Genomic DNA, 21,376 nt, shown 5'->3' with positions numbered 1-21,376 from the left:
AGAGCAAGCCGTAGGAAGTTCTTGCATCAATGACGTGGAATATCGTGCTTGACTTGAGTTCACCAATAGTCATCTCTACTCGGATCATGCCCATTGCTTTTTGTCCTCCTTGATTAAAACCTTGGATTAGTAGATGATTTAAGGACAGTTCATCCGCCTTGATGCCGATTGTAGTCATTGTTGACTTTGGCATGATGTTTATGGCTGATCCACCATCCACAAGCATGCGATTGACTTTGTGCTCCCTTACGTACCCAGAGACGAAGAGATGACGGTTGTGAGGCTTGGATCCTAGCAGCAAGTCTTCGTCGGTGAAATGGATTGTGTCCTCGATGGCACAGCATGTGGCATATTCATGTGGTCGAAGCTTGAAGCCTTCGTTCTTACTTTCTTGCACTTCGTGGTCATTGGGACTTTCCAAGACCGCTGCTAATGCTATTCGCATCTTCTTTGGTAATCGCAGCGCTTCCTCAATGCTAAAGTGTGTTGGCAGACCTTCTTCGAGAGTGAGAGTTTTTTCTCCCTCAATGGTGATATCTTTGCCTTTTGAAGGTTCTTCTATTTCTACTTCGACCATGTGGCATGCAGCGATAGTGCACTGTTGGAAGAAGTCATTCGGGAAGTACTCGTGTAATGAGATAGGAATGCGTGGCTCTTGCTCCATAGGTTCCCTAGCATACATTGGCTTATCAACTTTTACGTTTCTTTTGGGCTTCCTACTGTTGCGGGGATGGTGCTTTCTCACTTGTTCCACCTTTTGTCTTATGGCTTGTGGTTTTGGTTTCCTTATTTTTTTGTAGGTCACCAATGTCCATCCTTCTTCATCATCGGCATGTGCATCTTGTTCGTTTGCCCCCAGCGATGGTTGCGAAAAAGGTATCGTGCAACTTGAGCATTGATAGGAATGGTCAGGTACTGCTTGGAGAGGCACGGGATCGAAATATCCAAATGCAATTGTAGTAGTATGTGTCGCGGCCGTGTCTTCGAGGTCAAGCTCGATTCGCCCTTGTTGTGCTAGCTTTATGATGAGCTCTTTGAGGACAAAGTATTTACCCACAGGATGGCTCACGATTCGATGGTACTTGCAGTATTTAGGATCGTTTATGCGATTCATTTCTTCAGGCCGCTTGCATTTGGGTAGCTCGATTACCTTCTTTTCTAGCAAGTCGTCTAACATTGCATCCATGTCTGAGTCAGGAAAAGGGTATACCTTATGCTCCAATTCCCTCAAGGTACTTTTGTACCTTTCTTGGGTGCGAGGAGGCTCACTTTTCTTTATCTCCTTTGCTTTGGTTTTGGAGGAGATCTTGATAGGCGCGGAGGCGGTCTTGACGGCAGCAGTGCTGACGGTGAACGCTTCCTTGAGGGGTTTCTTCCCAGTCTTGTCTACATTTGAGGAGAACACCTTATCCTTCTTGAAGTCGGTGATCGGTTCTTTCTTCCCATGATGGGCAATACTTAGCTCCATGTCGTGGGCACGGGTGGCTAACTCTTCAAATGTCCGTGGTTTGATGCCTTGAAGGATATAGTGTAACCCCCATTGCATGCCTTGGACGCACATATCGATCAAAGAGATCTCTGAGAGCCTGTCCTTGCAGTCGAGGCTTAGATTGCGCCATCGGTTAATGTAATCCACGACTGGCTCATCCCTGCATTGCTTTGTGTTTGTCAGCTCTAGCATGCTCACAGTGCGGCGGGTGCTGTAGAAGCGGTTGAGGAATTCCCTTTCCAACTGTTCCTAGCTGTTGATGGATTCGGGCTCCAGGTCTGTGTACCACTCAAAGGCATTTCCTTTTAACGAGCGCACAAACTGCTTGGCGAGGTAATCTTCTTCCGTCCCTGCATTGTTGCAGGTTTCAACGAAATGTGCGACATGTTGCTTCGGGTTTCCTTTTCCATCAAACTGCATGAACTTTGGTGGTTGATAACCCATTGGCATCTTTAGGGCATCAATCTTCTTGGAGTAGGGCTTTGAGTAGAATGATGAGGTATGTGAGCTTCCTTCGTACTGCGTCTTGATGGTGCTGGCGATCATCTCTTGCAGTTGTTGGATAGAAAAAGATCCCATGAGTGCCTCTGCTTAGCCTGGCTCCAGCTTCACATCGATTTTCTCCACCGGAGGCTCTTCATCCTCGTCGTTTTCCTTCTTTACTGAACCATCCCCTTGCTCGATTTTCACATCGGGCTTTACATCTAGTTGGTTGACGAGTGCGGCGATTTGCTGGTCTTTTTCTTCCACAATCCGTGTTAGCCTTACGATTGCTTCATTCATATGAGCCAGCTGCTCATCGATTGAAGTCGCTCCAGCAGTCATGACTTGCATGGCTGAGTTGCCGCTTGAGTCGGCATCGGAAAACATGAAACCAGAGTACTTCCTTGGGCTTTCCTTCCTTGGCGCCTTTAGCGAAGCCAGGGTGATCACAGGTTCGTGCCTCAGGTGCTCTTGTTCCTTCGACGGAGTTGATGCATGGGTGGAAGATGCGGCAGAAAGAGCTCTTGCCTTGCTTCGAGTTATGACGCCTGAAGTGACACCACCTACGGTGATAATGTTCTTGTTCCTTGCATTGGCTGCGAGAACAACTTGAGCCTTCTTTGATGCCATTTGTGCTTTTTGCGGATTCAAAGATAGAGATGAGAGGTAAAGATGGTCCCACCGGGCGTGCCAAATTTGTAAACACGGAAATTCCTGCGATGAACCAGACAAGAAACACGTGTACAAAATAATATTTGTATTGATGATTTAGGGGTTACAATCTCTTCTACAAATTTAGCCTCTGATTCTATCTTTGCAATGGGTGGATTTGATGTTGTTGGTCCAAAGGGCCGTCGGGGCTTGATCTTGGGATTAACAGTTGTGCAGATTTGTTGACGTCGTGGATCCAAAGGGCCGTCGGGGCTTGATCTAGGGATGAACGAATGATGAACGATGTACACTTTCTTCAAGGGCCGTCGGGGCTTGATCTTGAATCAGCGGAAGTTCTTCAAGGGCCGTTGGGGCTTGATTTTGAATGAGGATTTGACGAATAACGAAGAGAGCTCTCTTGATCCTTCGGGATTTGCTTGGGAGCTTTTGAGTTTCAAAGCTTCAAGGTTGTGGTATGAGGTGAATTGGTTATGAATGCCTTGGCCTCCTATTTATAGAATTCCAAAACTTGATTTTTTTTGGATTTAAATAATTAGATGAAATAAATCATTTCTGCCAGGTGTTGACACGTGTCATGTTTGATGACTTTTCCGATTTATTTTGATTTTTCGTTTAGTCACATGCTATGTGTAAAATTTATGTGACACATAAACATTGAAATTTTAATTATTGATCAACATTTATTTTACCGAAATTTTGATGTCTACAAGACTTCTAGTCCAAAACAGGAAAACACTATTGTAGTTTGTTGATGCACAAAATCAGCGAAGACTTTGGTACAACAGAAAGTGTCAGGTTTTATGACCTTCGCTTGGTTGCTTCGGTCACTAGTGAGGATAAGTACGTAAATGAATAGAGACAGAGAAGCAAACACAGGATGTACGTGGTTCACCCAGATTGGCTACGTCCACGGAGTAGAGGAGTTCTTATTAGTAGTGAAGGGCTTACACAAGTAGAAAGGATCAAGCTCTCAATTTAGTGAGTTCTTGTGAATGATTTCACACAAAATGGCATTAGGCAATATTGTGGGGGAATGACCCCTATTTATAGAAAAACTTGTAGCTTTGTCACATTGACATGTGTCATGTTATGATTGGTTCTTGATGTCGACACGTGCTGCGCTCTGATTGGCTTCTAATCTTGACACGTGTCGAGTAGTGATTGGCCTCCTGGTCGGAGGGGAACTCTTCTGGGTCCTTGACAGTATAGCGTTGGCCGGTGCTCGGTAGTTTCGGGATTGGTCAAGTATGGTACAAACAGTGCTCCCCTAAGTTTCCGAGTGAGGGAAACTCCTCGGTTGGGGACTTGCAAGATCCAATCCCTTGAGTAATCACGAAACTTCTAAGTACCGAAGTGTGGTCTGATCTTCATCTGCCCTTCTCTGGAAGTACCTTTCCTCCATCCGGGAATGGTGTATTTAGCTGATGTTGACGCACAAGGTAATGTATCAATTTCACTTGAAGCTTAGTTGTAGTTTCGGGCTTAGTCAAGTGTGATACAAACCCTATAGTAGGAGTCCCCCAAGTCGCCGAGCTAGGAGATCTGCCGAAAGAGGTGACAGACAAGGTAAGCAGTCAAACTTCCAAGTAAGCAACCCAGGATCAGAGGTTTGACTTCGGCTTCCGGTTGATTGTTCTCCTTCTCCTTGTCTCTCATTCAACTGCCAGAATAAGGAGAAGCAAATGGATAAGAGATGATATGAGATACTTTTGCTTTTGAAGAAGTAACTTTCCACAGGCTTATTCTTGAACTGTGCTGGAGGGTTTTCTGGTGCCCTTCAGAGTATAAGGCCGACTCAAAAATTTGAGGGTCAAAACAAGTCCATCAAATCTAGAGTACGTTCGACCTTGATGATATGGGATACTTTTGCTGTTGACGGAATAATGAATGTGGTATGGAAATGTGTCGTGCTGTAGTGATCTGTTTCAGCTCACCGTTGAACCTTCTGCTTCAATCTTTTGCATGGCAGAAGTGGTGTGCAACCTTTGCATTTAAATGGTCCTTCAGAACATTCCTTCATAGTGACTCATCCACGCTTGGCAGCTTCAGTGTAAAGAGCCAATATCTGATCAACTGTCATGAGGTATTTGCCGGTGGAATTCGTGACCTTGACAGCAGTTGAGGATGAGTACTCGAGAGCAATGCTAAGTAAGCAACCAGGCAAAGGCTCCAGGCAGTCAGTTCCAAATTGGAGGTTTGATTTCAGGTTCCGACTGACTGCTCTCTTTCTCCTTGTCCTGCAGGTGTGGACAAGGACAAAGACAAAGATAGGGAGAAAGCATGATATGGGATACTCTTGCTTTCGACCCTGATGATATGAGATACTCTTGTTCTTGGTGTGGCTTATTTGCTGAGGTATTATCGGGGGGAAATAAAGCTGAGTATTTCGAGAGTTTATGTTGAGGGTGCCTTTTCGAATGCGAGAAAGGGTTGAGCATTTTTGCAGGTTTGCCTGTCCGTTGAGGAGGGAGGTCAATGTATATAGGGATTTCCCAATAACAAGTAGTAATGCTATTCCTTTACCCTTCTTGGTCACAGCAATGTAGTGGGAGTTGCCAGCTTCACGTGTTTTAATTTTGTCAGAGCACTTTGAAAAAGTGGTATGTGGTATCTGGAAAGCTGATATTACGTGTGAAGATTACAGACAAGCTTTATCTAAGGAAATCTGGCTCTCGAAGTTCTGAGAGTTGTGCCTCTTCGGTTTTCGAACAAGCAATCCCGTCGAGGATCTGACTCTCGAGATTCGGAAAGCGGTGCTACTCCGGTTTTTGAGAAAGTAATTATGTTGGGAGTCTTTTCTCGAATGTGAGTAAAGGTTGGACGTTCTTGCCAACCTGTCTTGCCGCAAAACACGGAGGTCGACACACATAGGGACTTTCCAGTTGTCAAGCAGTGGTGCTGTTCCTTTACCCTTATGGGTAATAGTAGGGTAGCTGGAACTTCGAAATTCTCGTGCCTAAACTTTGTCAGAGATCTTTGACAAAGTTATATGTGGTACCCGAGGAGTTGATGGTGCATATGGAGAGCGGTGATTGAACAGTAAGATTCACGTGCTTTTTACTTCACCAGAAATCTTCGACAGATTGCCCGTAATTTCCGCAAAGCTGATTGTGCATGTGACAGGTGTTGACGAGGCTGAAAAAGCAGGTGCTTCTTCGATTTCTGAGATCGGCCCTCGTGGTCTCTGAGCAGCCCAGCTTTTGAGAAAGCAAACGCCTCTTCGATTTCTGAGATCGGCCCTCGTGGTCTCTGAGCAGCCCAGCTTTTGAGAAAGCAAACGCCTCTTCGATTTCTGAGATCGGCCCTCGTGGTCTCTGAGCAGCCCAGCTTTTAAGAAAGCAAACGCCTCTTCGATTTCTGAAGCTCCGTCGAGTGCAGATTTTTATAGAGGCTGGCATTAAGTTCCACAGCACACCTAAATCTCTACCAGTAGAAGCTCATTTCTTGCACTTCTAAGATCTTGATTTGTCTGACCTCTTCCTTCTTCAACACATTTGAAAATGTCTGGACCCTCCGACCGTCGTTTTGACCTGAACCTTGGAGAAGAGACAGCCACGCCTTCTCCAGACAACATATGGCGCCCATCCTTCATATCCCCTACTGGTCCTCTTACCGTTGGGGATTCTGTGATGAAGAATGATATGACCGCTGCAGTGGTGGCCAGGAACCTTCTCACTCCCAAAGATAACAGACTACTTTCCAAACGGTCTGATGAGTTGGCTGTTAAGGACTCTCTGGCTCTTAGTGTTCAGTGTGCAGGTTCTGTGTCTAATATGGCCCAACGCCTATTTGCTAGAACCCGCCAAGTTGAATCATTGGCTGCTGAAGTGATGAGTCTCAAACAGGAGATTAGAGGGCTCAAGCATGAAAATAAGCAGTTGCACCGGCTCGCCCATGACTATGCTACAAACATGAAGAGGAAGCTTGACCAGATGAAGGAATCTGATGGTAAGGTTTTACTTGATCATCAGCGGTTTGTGGGTTTGTTCCAAAGGCATTTATTGCCTTCGTCCTCTGGGGCTGTACCTGGTAATGAAGCTTCAAATGATGAACCTCCAATGCCTCCTCCTTCTGGGGTTTTGTCAAGTACTGAGGCTCCGGATAACCACCCTCCGGTGCTTTCTCTTTCTGGGGCTCTACCGACTGCTGAGACTTCCCCTAAGCAACCTTTGTGAAGGCTCCCTTTTGTTTGTTTATTTTGACTCATGTATATGTACATATTTGTGGCTTATCGAAAATATTAATAAATAAGCTTTGCTTCATTTCAACATATTGTGTTAAATACACCAAAGCCTTCTTCATAAAGTTCTTTGAATTTTTGCTTTTGTTGAAACCTGTATTGTTGAAGCTTTGTGAGTGAAGCATGTAGTTTGAGGTAGTGTTCCCTTAATTTCCCGAGTGAGGAAAACTTCTCGGTTGGAGACTTGAAAAATCCAAGTCACTGAGTAGTCACGAACTTTTGAGTACCAAGGCGTAGTAGCATATGGTGGGAGTCCCCCAAGTCTCTAGTCGAGGGAGTTGACGAATGAGGTGTCTTGCTAATAGTCCATGTCGTAAGTACCAAAACTTCATTCTTTTGTTTTCTAAGTGGTAGCCCCGGACTTTTTCTTCATAGATTTTGTTGATGAAGGTTGCTAGGCCCGAATAAGTGGAATTGCAGAAGGTGTAACCGTTGGTGCATTAACATCATAATGGAAGCATCACAATGATGGAAGCATCACAATGATGAAAGCATCATAATGATGAAAACACCATAATGATGAAACATCATAATGATGAAAACACCATAATGATGAAACATCATAATGATGTTTCTTTGGTGGAATTGTTTTTCATTTCCCCTAACAACCGGAATTGTTTTTCAACATAACACCATCATCTGTAGGTCGAATCACAAAGTTGTCTTCATGAAAGTTGTTCGTTAATTCCTTAACTACAACATATCCAAATTGGAGAGCCATCGGAGCAGTACAACTCCAGAAATCCAGGTATGATGAGTGACTGTTTATCATTTGTCTGTCAACCCGTCAGATTTGTTGTGAGCTTGGAAACTCTATTTTCTCTTGCTCAGATCAGCATGCTTTCTTCATTGAAGTTGTTCCTCAGCTTGTGAACTACAACATATCCAAATTTGAGATCCCTCGGAGCTGTATAACTCAAGAAACTCAGGTATGATGAATGACTGGTTATTATTTTTCTGTCAACCCGTCAGATTTGTTGTGAGCTTCGAAACTCCATTTTCTCTTGTTCAGATCGGTATGCTTTATTCATTGAAGTTGTTCCTCAGCTTGTGAACTACAACATATCCAAATTTGAGATCCCTCGGAGCTGTATAACTCAAGAAACTCAGGTATGATGAATGACTGGTTATTATTTTTCTGTCAACCCGTCAGATTTGTTGTGAGCTTCGAAACTCCATTTTCTCTTGTTCAGATCGGTATGCTTTCTTCATTGAAGTTGTTCCTCAGCTTGTGAACTACAACATATCCAAATTTGAGATCCCTCGGAGCTGTATAACTCAAGAAATTCAGGTATGATGAATGACTGGTTATTATTTGTCTGTCAACCCGTCAGATTTGTTGTGAGCTTCGAAACTCCATTTTCTCTTGTTCAGATCGGTATGCTTTCTTCATTGAAGTTGTTCCTCATCGACTCTTTCATAACATATCAAAAATTCAGGATGAACTAACGGTTAAATATTTCCAGATCTTCGAAACATCACAACAGCTTCGAAATCTGCAAGAAGCCGACTATCATGTTTGGAGCTTCAACACTTTAATTTCCGTCGCTCAAACAGAAATGGTTCCTTCTTGAAAGTTGTTCATATGCTCAAGAACTATAGGGTGTCCAAAATTCAGCTCCATTGGAGAAGAGCAGAGGTTGCAGAAATTTGATAGATGAAAGGAGGCGGAAGAGGGAGAGAGAGAAAAAGTCTCTTGGGTTGGATTTCTATTTTGGGGCAGATTCCAATTTTTGTAGCACCTTCATTATTGATGAATTGCTTGTACTTTTGTCCATTATGAAATTTGGGACTTTGGCTTGTTGTTGGATCTATTATAATATGTTTGGGAACATATATAAGTGAATAAATAAGAAGGAAAATTTTGGGCCCTTGTGGGTGTAAAACAAAAAATGTTTATGTTTACCCAAGTGTTTTTGTACAAGTTCAAGGGCATCTTGGGTTTTGTGAACAAAATTTGTTTATTTGGAGCAAGGTTTTGTGTTGAAGCTTTGTAGGTGAAGCTTTGGTGTTGAAGCTTTGTGGGTGAAGCTTTTCGGGTGAAGCTTGTTGGGTGAAGCTTTTTAGGTGAAGCTTTGTGGGTGAAGCTTTTTAGGTGAAGCTTTTCGGGTGAAGCTTTTTGGGTGAAGCTTTTTAGGTGAAGCTTTTCGGGTGAAGCTTTTTGGGTGAAGCTTTTTTAGGTGAAGCTTTGATGGTGAAGCTTTTTGGGTGAAGCTTTTTAGGTGAAGCTTTTTGGGTGAAGCTTTTTAGGTGAAGCTTTGATGGTGAAGCTTTTTGGGTGAAGCTTTTTAGGTGAAGCTTTGTGGGTGAAGCTTTGGAGGTGAAGCTTTTCGGGTGAAGCTTTTTGGATGAAGTTGTTTTTTTTTTTTTTTTTTTTTTTTTTTTTTTTTTTTTTTTTGGCGCTTGACACGGTCTTCATTTGCTTGTTTTGTAGTGACTGTGGGAGACAGATTGCTTTCTGATTGAGAAGGGTTCCGGCATCGCTTGCTATGAATGTAAAAGAGTGAGGGCTGAGTTGGCTAAATTACCTCTTTATTGAATTCATTGCCAAATGGCCTTCATTACATAGGATGCCGAACGGCTATAGCTCAACACTTGTACATCGTGAGTCTATTTGTAGTAGTACTTCAAGTGATCAGCGTTCCATGGATGGCCAAGGGTCTTGCCATCGGAGCTTCTAAGTGTGTAAGAGCCAGGGCGACTGATGCCAATGACTTCATACGGTCCATCCCAGTTTGGACTAAGTGTGCCTTCACTCGGGACTCTGTCGCAGAGTAATCTTTTCTTTAAGACCCAGTCTCCTATTTTGAAAGAACGATGCTTGACCCTAGAGTCATAATAGTTGGAGATGCGCTGCTTGTAGGCGACATTCCTCAAGTGAGCTTGGTTTCTGTGTTCCTCGACTAAATCCAAGTTGAGGGTGAGTTGTTTGTCATTTTCACTTTGAATGTAGTTCTGGACTCGGAATGTTGCTTGCTCGAGCTCAACAGGGACAACCGCCTCTGTGCCAAAGGCAAGTGAGAATGGAGTTTATCCTGTTGAAGTCCGATATGAAGTGCGATATGACCAAAGAACTTGGGGTACAAATTCTGGCCAACAGCCTTTAGCTTTGTCCAAGCTGGTTTTCAAAGTGCGCTTGATTATTTTGTTGATGGCCTCAACTTGTCCATTAGACTGGGGATGAGCTGGAGAGGCAAAGCATAAGTTGATGTTAAACTTAGAGCAGAACAACCTGAACTTCTTGTTGTCAAACTGTCGCCCATTGTCAGTGACTATCGCATTGGGAATGCCGAATCTACAAAGGATGTTCTTCCACACGAAGTCTTCTATCTTTGCCTCAGTAATGGTTGCCAAGGGTTCTACTTCGGCCCACTTTGTGAAGTAGTCCACTGCAACGACTGCGTAACAGACTTTGCCCTTCCCTGCCGGCATTGGGCCGATCAAATCAAGTCCCCACTGGGCGAAGGGCCAAGGGCTGATCATAGGAGTAAGAGGCTCTGGAGGGGAATGAGAAATAGCCGCATATCGTTGACATTTGTCACATGAGCGGGATACTTTGATGGCATCCTGGTGGAGTGTTGGCCAGTAATATCCTTGGCGAAAAGTCTTATGTGCTAGGGACCGAGATCCAGCATGATCTCCACAGACTCCCTCATGTATTTCCCGAAGGACGATTTCCGCCTCGGCAGGCGTAAGACACCTTAAGTATGGCAGGCTAAAACCTCGCTTATAGAGTTGATCATTGATGATCAGGTAGCGGGTAGACTTGTATTGAATTTGCTTAGCCTGGACTTTATCATTTGGGAGGGTGCCATGAGCAAGGAAATTATAGATCGAGGTGATCCAACTATCCCCCCGTTGTAAGTTGCATACTTCTGCGGCCATGGTGCTTGGTGTTGCCAACAGTTCGACATGAATTTTTCTTCCAATCTTGTCTTCCACAGCTGAGGCGAGGCGAGCCAGGGCGTCTGCATGACTGTTTGCCGCTCGAGGAACTTGGGTGATCTGGTAGTGGAAGTGCTTGAGCAAAAGTTGTGTTTGCGCAAGATATGCTGCCATGGAGCTGTCCTTAGCATTAAAGTTGTTGGTAACCTGGTTGACCACTAATTGGGAGTCACTGAAAATATCAATTTGTTTAACCCCGAGGTGTTTGGCCAAACGTAATCCTGCTAGAAGGGCTTCATACTCGGCCTCATTGTTTGATGCCTTGAATTTGAAACGAAGAGCATACTCCATTGCTACTTTGTCGGGCGTAGTCAAGACTAGTCCCGCTCCACAGCCCTGTTGGTTGGATGAGCCATCAACATACAGACTCCATGCTGAGGTCGTTGATTCTACTTTCTGAGCTTCCGATGGTAATGAAGCTACTGCTTCAGGTGTAGAAGCAATGTCAACAGGATATGTGAAGTCGGCGATGAAATCTGCTACTGCTTGGCCCTTCTCAGCTGGCTTTGGTTGGTAGGAGATGTCAAACTCACCCAACGCTATTGCCCATTTGATCATTCGCCCTGAAGTGTCAGGACTTTGGAGTATCTGTCGAAGAGGATAATTGGTAAGCACGATGATGGAGTGCGCTTGGAAGTAAGGGCGGAGTTTTCGAGCAGACATGACCAATGCCAGAGCCAATTTCTCAATGTTAGAGTACCGTGTCTCCGCATCTTGTAAGGCTTTGCTAGCGTAGTAGACAGGTCGCTCAATATTCCCATCCTTTCGAATGAGAACGGAACTTACGGCTGAAGCTGATACCGATAGGTAGATAATGAGAATGTCTCCTACCTCGGGCTTGGAGAGTAGAGGGGCTTTACTCATGTACTCCTTGAGGTTTTTGAATGCCTCGGCACATTCATCAGTCCATGTAATGTACTTCCTACTTCCCTTAAGTGCTTTAAAAAAGGGAGCACATTTGTCTGTGGCCTTAGAAATGAACCTGGTTAAGGCTGCCACCTTGCCAGTAAGGCTCTGGATGTCCTTTGAAGTTACCGGTTCCTTCATGTCGAGGATTGCTTTGATCTTCTCGGGATTAGCTTCAATGCCTCGTTGGCTAATCATGAAACCTAAGAATTTGCCAGAGCCTACGCCGAAGGCACATTTGTTGGGGTTTAACCTCATTCGATACCTCTTCAAAATAGTGAAAGTTTCATATAGGTTGGTGATGTGTTGGTCAGCATGTTTGCTCTTGACTAACATATCATCAACGTAAACTTCCATGCTCTTCCCAATCTGTTCGGCGAACATTGAGTTGACTAGTCTCTGATAAGTCGCTCCTGCATTCTTTAGGCCGAAAGGCATGACTTTGTAGCAGTATAGTCCTCTGTCGGTAGTGAAGGCTGTGTGTTCTTGATCCGAAGGGTTCATGAGGATTTGGTTGTATCCTGAGTAAGCATCCATGAAGCTCAGGAGTTCACACCCGGCCGTAGAGTCTATAAGTCTGTCAATAAGAGGAAGAGGGAAGCTATCTTTCGGACACCCTTTGTTTAGGTCGGTGTAGTCAACACACATTCTCCACAAGACCTTTTGAAGCAAAAGACTTTCTTTGGTCGGATTTTTCTTAACAAGGACCACATTTGCTACCCATGTCGGGTAATTGACTTCGCGGACAAAGCCTATGCCTTTGAGTTTTTCAACTTCTGCTTTCATTGCCTCGTATCGTTCAGCGTCATAAAATCTTCGCTTCTGTCTCACCGGCTTGATCTTGGGGTCAATACTCAAACGATGACAGATGACATCGGGAGAGATGCCTGGCATGTCCTCGTATGACCAGGCGAAGACTTCAGTGTTCTCTTTCAAAAAAGATATCAATGCTAACCGAAGGGGTGGTGACAATGTGGTGCCAATCTTCACCATGCGATCTGGATAATCTCTTGAGATAGGTACCTTCTCCAACTCTTCAGCAGGTTGGGCTTGCTGGGTGAAAGAGTCATCTCGAGGATCATCGGGTTGATTGTTGCTATCAGGAAGATCCAAGTTCGCTTCATCTAGGCTGGTCTTTGTGACTTGGTCATGTACAGACAGGGTTTCCTTGGGTCCGGGCAAGTGTTGTTGCTTAACTGAAGTGTTGTAACATGATCGTGCACTAAGCTGATCTCCTCTGATGTAGCCGTTGCCATGGGGGGTTGGAAATTTCATCAACAGCATATGCGTGGATACCATAGCCTTGAGATCATTGATGCCTGTGCGCCCAAAGATGACATTGTATGCCGTTGGGCAGTCAACCACTAGGAAGTTAGTGGTAATGGTAGCCGTGTAAGGGCCTGTACCAATAGTAAAGGGTAAATGTATGCTCCCTAAGGGTTGCACGATATCACCGGAGAAGCTTATCAGAGGAGAAATCGAGCGATCGAGCAAGTGTTCAGCTACACTGAGTGCCCTGAAAGCTTCGGCAAACATGATATTGACCGAAGCCCCTGTGTCTACGAGGATTCGTCGAACATCAAAGTTGGCTATGTGAGCCTCCACGATCAATGGGTCGTTATGAGGGTAGATGATGCCTCTTTCTTCCTCAGGGTAGAAACATATCGGATCCCAGTTAGGCTTTTGATACTTCCCTCCCCTGATGTCTTCCACGTGAAACACTTGGTGACCAGGCCTCAGACTTCGTTCACTGTTTTTCATGGCCCTATTGGAAGATTCAGATATGGGTGTGCCGCCGCTTATGGAATATATGACATTCACCTGGCGTTGGTTACGGTTATCCCTTTGAGGGTGAAGAAGGAATTGATCAATCTTTCCTTCTCGTGCCAAAGCTTCAATACGATCACGGAGGATGATACATTTCTCGCTATCATGGCCGTTATGCTCATGGTAGCAACAAAACGTGCCCGCGTTATTCGGGGGCGTGTAATCTGGGTGCCTCGGCTTTGGCTTTGGTATCAGGTGAGCTATGCTGGGGTAAATGGCCGCGCATGTGGCATTCAAGGGCGTGTATGTCTCATACCTTGGGGTAGGGGGTATCTTGACGCGGGTTTGACCCACTGCATTGACTGCCTGGGGGCGAGCGTTATTGTGGCGATACCCTTGGTTATCGGGATAGTGTCCCTTACTCTTTTTACTGAAATGAGAGTGGTGAGGATGGAAATCCTTCCTCTTGCCTTGAAATTGATATGTCTGTTGATTCGGCGAAGCATTATGCAAGGCATGGGGAGGTGCCACTGCTGTTTGGAAAGTCGAGGTCTTCTCATTTAGGTGAGTCTGGCTTCCACCTCCCACTTGTTGATAAAGGATGGTTGTAGGGGGTTTCTCCTGATATGTCTTTGCCTCGGCGGAGGCATGGTTATAAGCCTGCGCCATCACCTCAGAGTAAGTCTTCCAAGTATTGGCATTGATCATGTATTTAAAGAAACAATCACGTAGGCCTGCCGTGAAGGCTTTGAGGGCAGTCTTGTCGTCTGCCTCGGCACACCGGGAGTATTCATGGCTGAAGCGACCAGCATACATACGTAATGACTCGTCTGGCTTCTGGCGGATAGTGTACAGGTCATCTGCAGAGTGCAAGCGATCGGTTTGGAAAATGTGTTGGGAAACAAATAGTTTCCTCAATTCCTCAAATGAGTCTACCGTCTCAGGTGTAAGACGACAATACCAATTTAGAGCTCCGCCAGAGAGGGTGGAGGGGAAGAGAAGACATCGCTCTTCGTCGGTGTGCATCCGGTATGCCATGGTGGACTCAAAGAGGTTAAGGTGCTCAATCGGGTCCTCTTTTCCAGTATAAAGTTGCAAGCCAAGCTTTTGCTTTGTCTTTGCTTGAAGGGGGGTGTTGAGGATCCTCTTTGTAAGAGGGCCAGGCCTGGGTTGGTTCCAGTCAGGTATTTCAGCCTGACGTTCAGCCTTCAACTTGTTTACTTCCTCAATAAGTTGTAGGACAAGGGGGTCTTGAGCGGAGTTATGTGCCACTGGAGCTTTCTTTCGTAAATCTCCATCTCCTCTTGGAATTAGGAAGGTTTGATCAAGGGCATGTGATTTTTCCCTGGACTCGTTGTACTGGCTTCCAGGGTATGTCTGCCGGAACACCTCTGAGTCCCCTGTACCCTCATGTCTCTCTAGGACTTGTTGCCCCTTCCCCAAATTGGTGGCCGGCTCGGGCCGTGGCAGGGGACCGAGTCTCTCAGAAATCCTTGGGTCATTGATCTTTGAGCTTATATGGATGGAATTCTCTCGACGTTGCTTCAGGAAATCCCGACAATCGCGAAAGACGGCTTTCGATCCTTCTGCCCCTTCAGCAAAGAGGTGTCTCCCTCCACTTCTCATGGTTCGGGTCGAAGCAACTGGGTTAAGAGAAGCCTCATGTTGATTATCAAGTCGAGGGGTAATCTGTTCCCTATCAGGGATATCTATGTCGAATGCATGTGACCCTCCATGTTGGAGGGCACCCAGTTGATGGTTGACTTCCACGGGGGCAACAAGCTCGCGTGTCTGAGCTTGCCTAGCTTCGTGGAGTGTCTCGAAGAGCTTCTCATATTGCTCCTGGAGGACCTCATTCCTCATTGCTATCTTGTTGTTCTGAGCTTCCAACTCATCGACTTTAGCTTGAAGAAGAACTCGTTTTCCTTCCTTCTTTCGTTGTTTCGCACTATGTGCAAGGGGGGTGTCATTCTGTGTGCTGTGGCTTCCTTCGCTTCCCATGTTGGAGAGGGATGCCTGATCAAAAGAAAGTGTACGAATGATAGAAACCAGCTTGACACAGCTGAAGAGAGTAGGAATAAGTGTCGTTTCCCACAGACGGCGCCAAATGTTGATGCACAAAATCAGCGAAGACTTTGGTACAACAGAAAGTGTCAGGTTTTATGACCTTCGCTTGGTTGCTTCGGTCACTAGTGAGGATAAGTACGTAAATGAATAGAGACAGAGAAGCAAACACAGGATGTACGTGGTTCACCCAGATTGGCTACGTCCACGGAGTAGAGGAGTTCTTATTAGTAGTGAAGGGCTTACACAAGTAGAAAGGATCAAGCTCTCAATTTAGTGAGTTCTTGTGAATGATTTCACACAAAATGGCATTAGGCAATATTGTGGGGGAATGACCCCTATTTATAGAAAAACTTGTAGCTTTGTCACATTGACATGTGTCATGTTATGATTGGTTCTTGATGTCGACACGTGCTGCGCTCTGATTGGCTTCTAATCTTGACACGTGTCGAGTAGTGATTGGCCTCCTGGTCGGAGGGGAACTCTTCTGGGTCCTTGACAGTATAGCGTTGGCCGGTGCTCGGTAGTTTCGGGATTGGTCAAGTATGGTACAAACATAGTTATATTACTAATCTGCTAAACTGATGATTATACTTTGTTCGAGCACTCTGTTATAGTTGAATGCTTGCCATACAAATAACTGGACATTAACCAGGGTACCTCTGAGTTCAGCAGTTGAGGCCTTATACCTGCATTGTGAGTGGTTGTCATGGAACATGTTGAGTTCCATGTGCAAAGTTTTATATCTAGTTGTTATAATGGTCATCCGACTATTTAACCGGGCTTGCTATGCAAATTTAGTATCAGAGCCAAGTTTAACATTTTAATAATATACTTATAATAGTAAAGTACCTTGAGGACAGAAGTCAATAACACAATTGATATCACACTTGTTTAATTTTGTATGAATAACAGATATTATTGTTCTTGTAAACCTTGTTAACCACAACTACCAGGTAATTATTGTCCTCGACAACCAAATATAACTAGCATAAAGAGAAGATTAGCATATATATCCAAAAGAATTAGCAAGACTTGGAAGAAGCAGAAGTTTTATCTTGGTTATCTTGTACATCCTTCATTTATTAGTAAATATAATAACGTAGAAGTGCAACATAAAGTTTTAGAAGCAAAAAGAGCAACAGATCAAACTTTAGATACCATGAGAGAAGAAAGAGAGTTTATAAGAAACTAGTTAGCCGTAACTTTAGAAAAATATAGACTGCAGTTTATGATAGATTACCTTAATTTAGAAATTAGTGAATCTCAAAAAAGAAAAATAACCTTAGACCAAAATAGTTTAGTTTGTTATTTTCCATTGAGAAAGCATAATTATTTTGCATAGTAAAGAAAATCCACAAGCCAATAGTATTGTAGATCTTATTATTAGTCAAGCAGAAATATAAAATTAGAAAATAATAAGCATAATCATTTGTTAAACCAGTTGTTAGAGCATTTTCAAAAAAAATCCATACAAAAAATTAGACAAAATTTAGATTATATTACATTTCAGTTAGGAGATAATAATAAAAATATTCTAATGATTTCTTGCAAAAGAGAGATAAAAGAGTTTGTTGACCTCATAAATTGTAAGTCTAAGCACGTAGAACTCAGATAATTAGAAATAGTTGAGCAGTTAAAATTAGAAGTTCAAAAAATTCAATTAGTGCAAAAAAAGTTGAGTGAACAAGTAGATAAGTTGCATAATAAAATAGATAGATTATTAGTTTAATGACCGATTCTATAACAAGTAGAAAATATATCCAAAATTTTTAAATAAATTAGTAAGTTAGATAAAGAACCTGTAGGTTTAACAGATTTTTCAACACAAGTAGCTAGTAGTAATATTCCTATTAGGCAAAATAATTTAATTATTCAATTAGTTTTAAATTTAGCTGAAAATTAGATCAAGTTGAAGAACAAATAGCATAAATAAATCAAGTTTTACATAACGCATCTTCATCACTTCCACCATCTTTGTTAGAAAAATTAGAAATTTAACTTTAAATACATAGTCATACATTACTACAATATTAGCTTTAGGTGGCGGATGATGGTGGCAGATATTAGAAAAATCATGTCGGTTATATCCGACATAAAGTCTTGGACGATATTTAATGGCGGATATCAAAAAAATCATGTCGGTTATAACCGACAATATTTTTGAATCTTTTTTTAAATATTTTTGAAGATTCTGGCGGTTTTTAAGTTAATAATAGCGGTTATAACCGACAGGGTCAAGGAGTGTAACGGTTTTTAAGTTAATATTATACTTCCATCAAGTGAAAAGTAAGATTTGTGGTGTCCACTAGTGTAAATATTTTAAATTGAAGATCAAATTTATTCATTGCATTCTTATAGGGTCGAGGAGTGTAGCAGTAAAAAAAATCATTAAAAAATAACCGTTAAATTGTGATTTTTTATTTATAACAGTCGAAAACTTTTGTTCTGTTACGTAATAACTGAATGTTTGTTTCTTGTGATTTTTTACGTATGTGATCTCGGAGTGTGTACAAACAAGTTTGGCGGTTAGATCATTGAAAAAAAGTTTCGTAGAATGTGTATCACGTCAAAACAGTAGATTAAATAAACACTTAAGAGTTAATGTTATACTTCCATTAAGTATAAAATAAGATTTTGTGGTATCCACCAGTGTAAATATTTTAAATTGAAGATCAAATTTATTCATTGCATTCTTATAGGGTCGAGGTGTGTAGCTGTAAAAAATCATTAAAATTGGAGCTAAAATAACTGTTAAATTGTGATTTTTCGTTTATAACCGTAAAAAACTTTTGTTCCGTTACGTAATCTCTGAATGTTTGTTTTTTACGATTTTTTACGTATGCGATCTTGTAGTATCTACAAACAAGTTTGACGGTTTGATCATTAATACTAGTTTCATAAAATGCATATCTCCGTTAAATTTGCCTAAATTTTTAAGTGGGAAAAGTAATTTGTGCTAAATTTTTATTTATGTTTTTCACGTATTGAATAGACAATATTTAGTTTGTGTGATGACATTTTCATTGTACAATTATCTTTTTGTTTCTTTATTGCATATTTTACATGGGTTATTATCTATTAAACCAAACAATTATTTATTTAATTTTTAAAAATGTATTCTATTTAAATACATATTATTTATTTATTTATTAAACCAAACAATTATTTTTTTATTTTTTTAAATCGTAACAAAATTTTGGGGGGGGGGGGGGAATTAAAATTTTGGGAAGGAATGTTTGGGGGATTTTTGCGGCCTTTTTTTGCTGTCGGTTATAACCGACAGTAATGAAAATGTTTCTATCAATTTTATATATTAAAAAATGTTTCTGTCAGTTTAAACCGACGGTAATGAAATTTTCCAGAATAAAACCCCTCCATCTCTTCCTTGCGCCGGTGCCTTCTCCCTTTGCCCTTTTCTCCTCTCCTCATTTCCTTCTCCTTCTCTTCTCTCCTCATTTACTTCCAGTTCAACACTTGGAACCAAAGTTCAGAAACCCTAGCTTTAGCTATCTCGAATATGGCGTAGCGCTCCGATGACTCCAATTCTTACCGTTGTCGGACAAGAAGAAGGTAACACTCTCACTCTCGCTCTCTCTCTCTCTCTCTCTCTCTCTCTCTCTCTCTCTCTCTCTCTCTTTCTCTCTCATATGGGGAACTGTGGGTGCGAATTTAAACTTGCTAAAATTTGTTAGTAGTTACCCAGCCAAAAGGTGATTGAAAAACTTGAATAATTTTGTGTTGTTTGTTTCAGTGGGTTGGATGTTGTTGGTGGTAGGGCTGGGTTCGATTCAAATCGGTTCGGTTTTTTTGCCAAAACTAAAACCAAACCGAAATTTCGGTTTGGCCCATTTTTTTTTGGTTTTGCTTTTTTGGTTCGGTTTCGGTTTTTTTTTTTTTGGTTTTTTTTTCAATAAAATGAAAAAAAAAATTGAAATCTGAAATTTTAACATCTCCAACACAATCACACTTCAAGTCTTCCAAACCTAAAATAAACCTAACATCCAAACTTTAAAGTCCTCAAGCACACACCTTCTCTTCAAGCTCAAGCTCATCTAATTAAAATACAAAACATATAATAAGATTCAATTAGGGAACAACCCTAAATCATGATTCATAAAGCTTTCCCATACACCAATTACATAACATATAGCTGTAAAGAACAGAACATAACATCCAATGGGTCAATGAAGGGATAACATGTCAGAACGTGAGAATTAGATTGTCTACAAAACAACTGATCTTTGCTGCAACTTGGGTTATCTATATATATATATACAAAAGCTAGCCTTTATTTTAGTATGAAACAAAATTATAATAAGGAATAAGAAACTATATATTTACTAGTGTAAATGCATATCTTATTAATGCAGATAAGGGTATGGTTTTTGTCAGCTAACTCCAATGGAGATATAGGCCGACTAAGCTTTCCGAAACTCGGTCGGTATGGTTCTGTGCAAACATCACCATTTTTGGTACCTTCCATCCTTTCCAAAACTAGCATATACAAAATCACTATTCTATAAAACACTCTCAGAAATGACTAGTTACAATTAATCACTTGAAATACATGTATTTAATAATTTCATTCCAAATACACACAATTTTTGAAATCGAGTTATGAATTGACAGAGACACCATAATCTGCAGGGCCTACATCACAATTTGTGAATTTTCGTCTATCGATTTTATCACATTGCTTTGATAATTCGGCTTCCATTAAACAACAATGATGTAACATATCAGTGAAAAAGAAATTTATTGAATCGGCTATCAAACTGATGGCTGAAGAAGAAGATGGTTCATATTCGTATAGGAACACGAATTATCGAAGTTGAACCCAGTTTTCACCACAAGGGTATGCATGTTCAGACTTCAGATGCACAACCAATAGTTACAAACCCTTAAATCAAAACCTCCCATTTTTTCTAATTGACAACCCCTTCCTCACCCATCAGATTCTTCTAATTGACAACAATAGTAAGCATTCTAATTGACAACAATAGTGAGCATTACAATGAAAGGAAATCTGTAGAACATGAAAGACTGACTGACTAACCTTGCAAAGGCAGTCGTGGGTCGATAGACTCGAGACTGGAAACAACGAGAGGACTCAAAGCCAGAGGAGGTCACAGGTCACGCCGTCACGAGTCATGGGGGTGAGAGATTGAGAGTGAGATAGCGACACTGATTGAGAGTGAGACGGGTAGCATCGTCGCAGATCGTAGGTCGCAAGGAAGAAGACGAAGACAGGTAGCAGGTGCGAGGAGCGACGGAGTGGCAGAGGCTGTGAATAGGAACTGGGAACTTGGGATTTAGGAAGGCTAAGGGAAGGGAAGGGTTTCTGACTAGAGTACAGAGGGAAGGGAAGGCCCGAAGGTGGCAAAGGGTAATGGGGTAGGGTTTCAGACTGAAAGAACGACATCGTTTAATAATAAAGATATTAATTTATAATTAATTATAAAAACTTCAGTTCGGTTCGGTTAGGTTTCCGAATCGTAAAAACCAAACCGAACCAAATCAACTTCGGATCGGTTCGATTTTTCAGTTTCGGTTTAGTTTTCAATTTTTTTCGGTTTTCGATTTTTTGAACCCACCCCCAGTTGGTGGTGGTGCTACGAGCGGATGTCGTCGCTCAGAACGGTTAGCACAACATTATGGTGTTGATACTACTCGAGACACCTCAAATACAGTCAGCGAGGTGACGAAGTATAGGAGGAAGCAGAGGAAATTTGCTGCTCAAGGTATATGCTTGTGCTAGACATGAGTTCAAGCACATTTATTTAAGATAACTGTAAGAAGAAAATAAT

The 21,376-nt window shown here is 42.2% G+C and overlaps 1 protein-coding gene and 1 long non-coding RNA gene across 2 annotated transcripts in view; one reads left to right on the top strand and one right to left on the bottom strand.

The window, feature by feature from the left end:
- Positions 1 to 20,965, bottom strand: part of LOC103430881 (CRM-domain containing factor CFM3, chloroplastic/mitochondrial) — a 39,674-nt gene extending 18,709 nt beyond the window's left edge. Inside the window, exon 1 of the mRNA XM_070814827.1 lies at positions 20,626 to 20,965. The gene's annotated coding sequence lies outside the window, so the exon portion shown is untranslated. The remainder of the gene's footprint in view (positions 1 to 20,625) is intronic.
- Positions 7,456 to 8,698, top strand: LOC139192511 (uncharacterized). The gene is made up of 5 exons (XR_011576712.1): positions 7,456 to 7,632; positions 7,716 to 7,813; positions 7,921 to 7,994; positions 8,078 to 8,175; positions 8,351 to 8,698. It is a non-coding gene; the product is annotated as an uncharacterized lncRNA (long non-coding RNA).
- Positions 20,966 to 21,376: the final 411 nt, after the last annotated feature.

The sequence above is a fragment of the Malus domestica genome, chromosome 15, assembly GCF_042453785.1.
Source record: "Malus domestica chromosome 15, GDT2T_hap1".
Classification (NCBI taxonomy): domain Eukaryota; kingdom Viridiplantae; phylum Streptophyta; class Magnoliopsida; order Rosales; family Rosaceae; genus Malus; species Malus domestica.
This window is presented reverse-complemented; position numbering and strand designations above follow the sequence as displayed.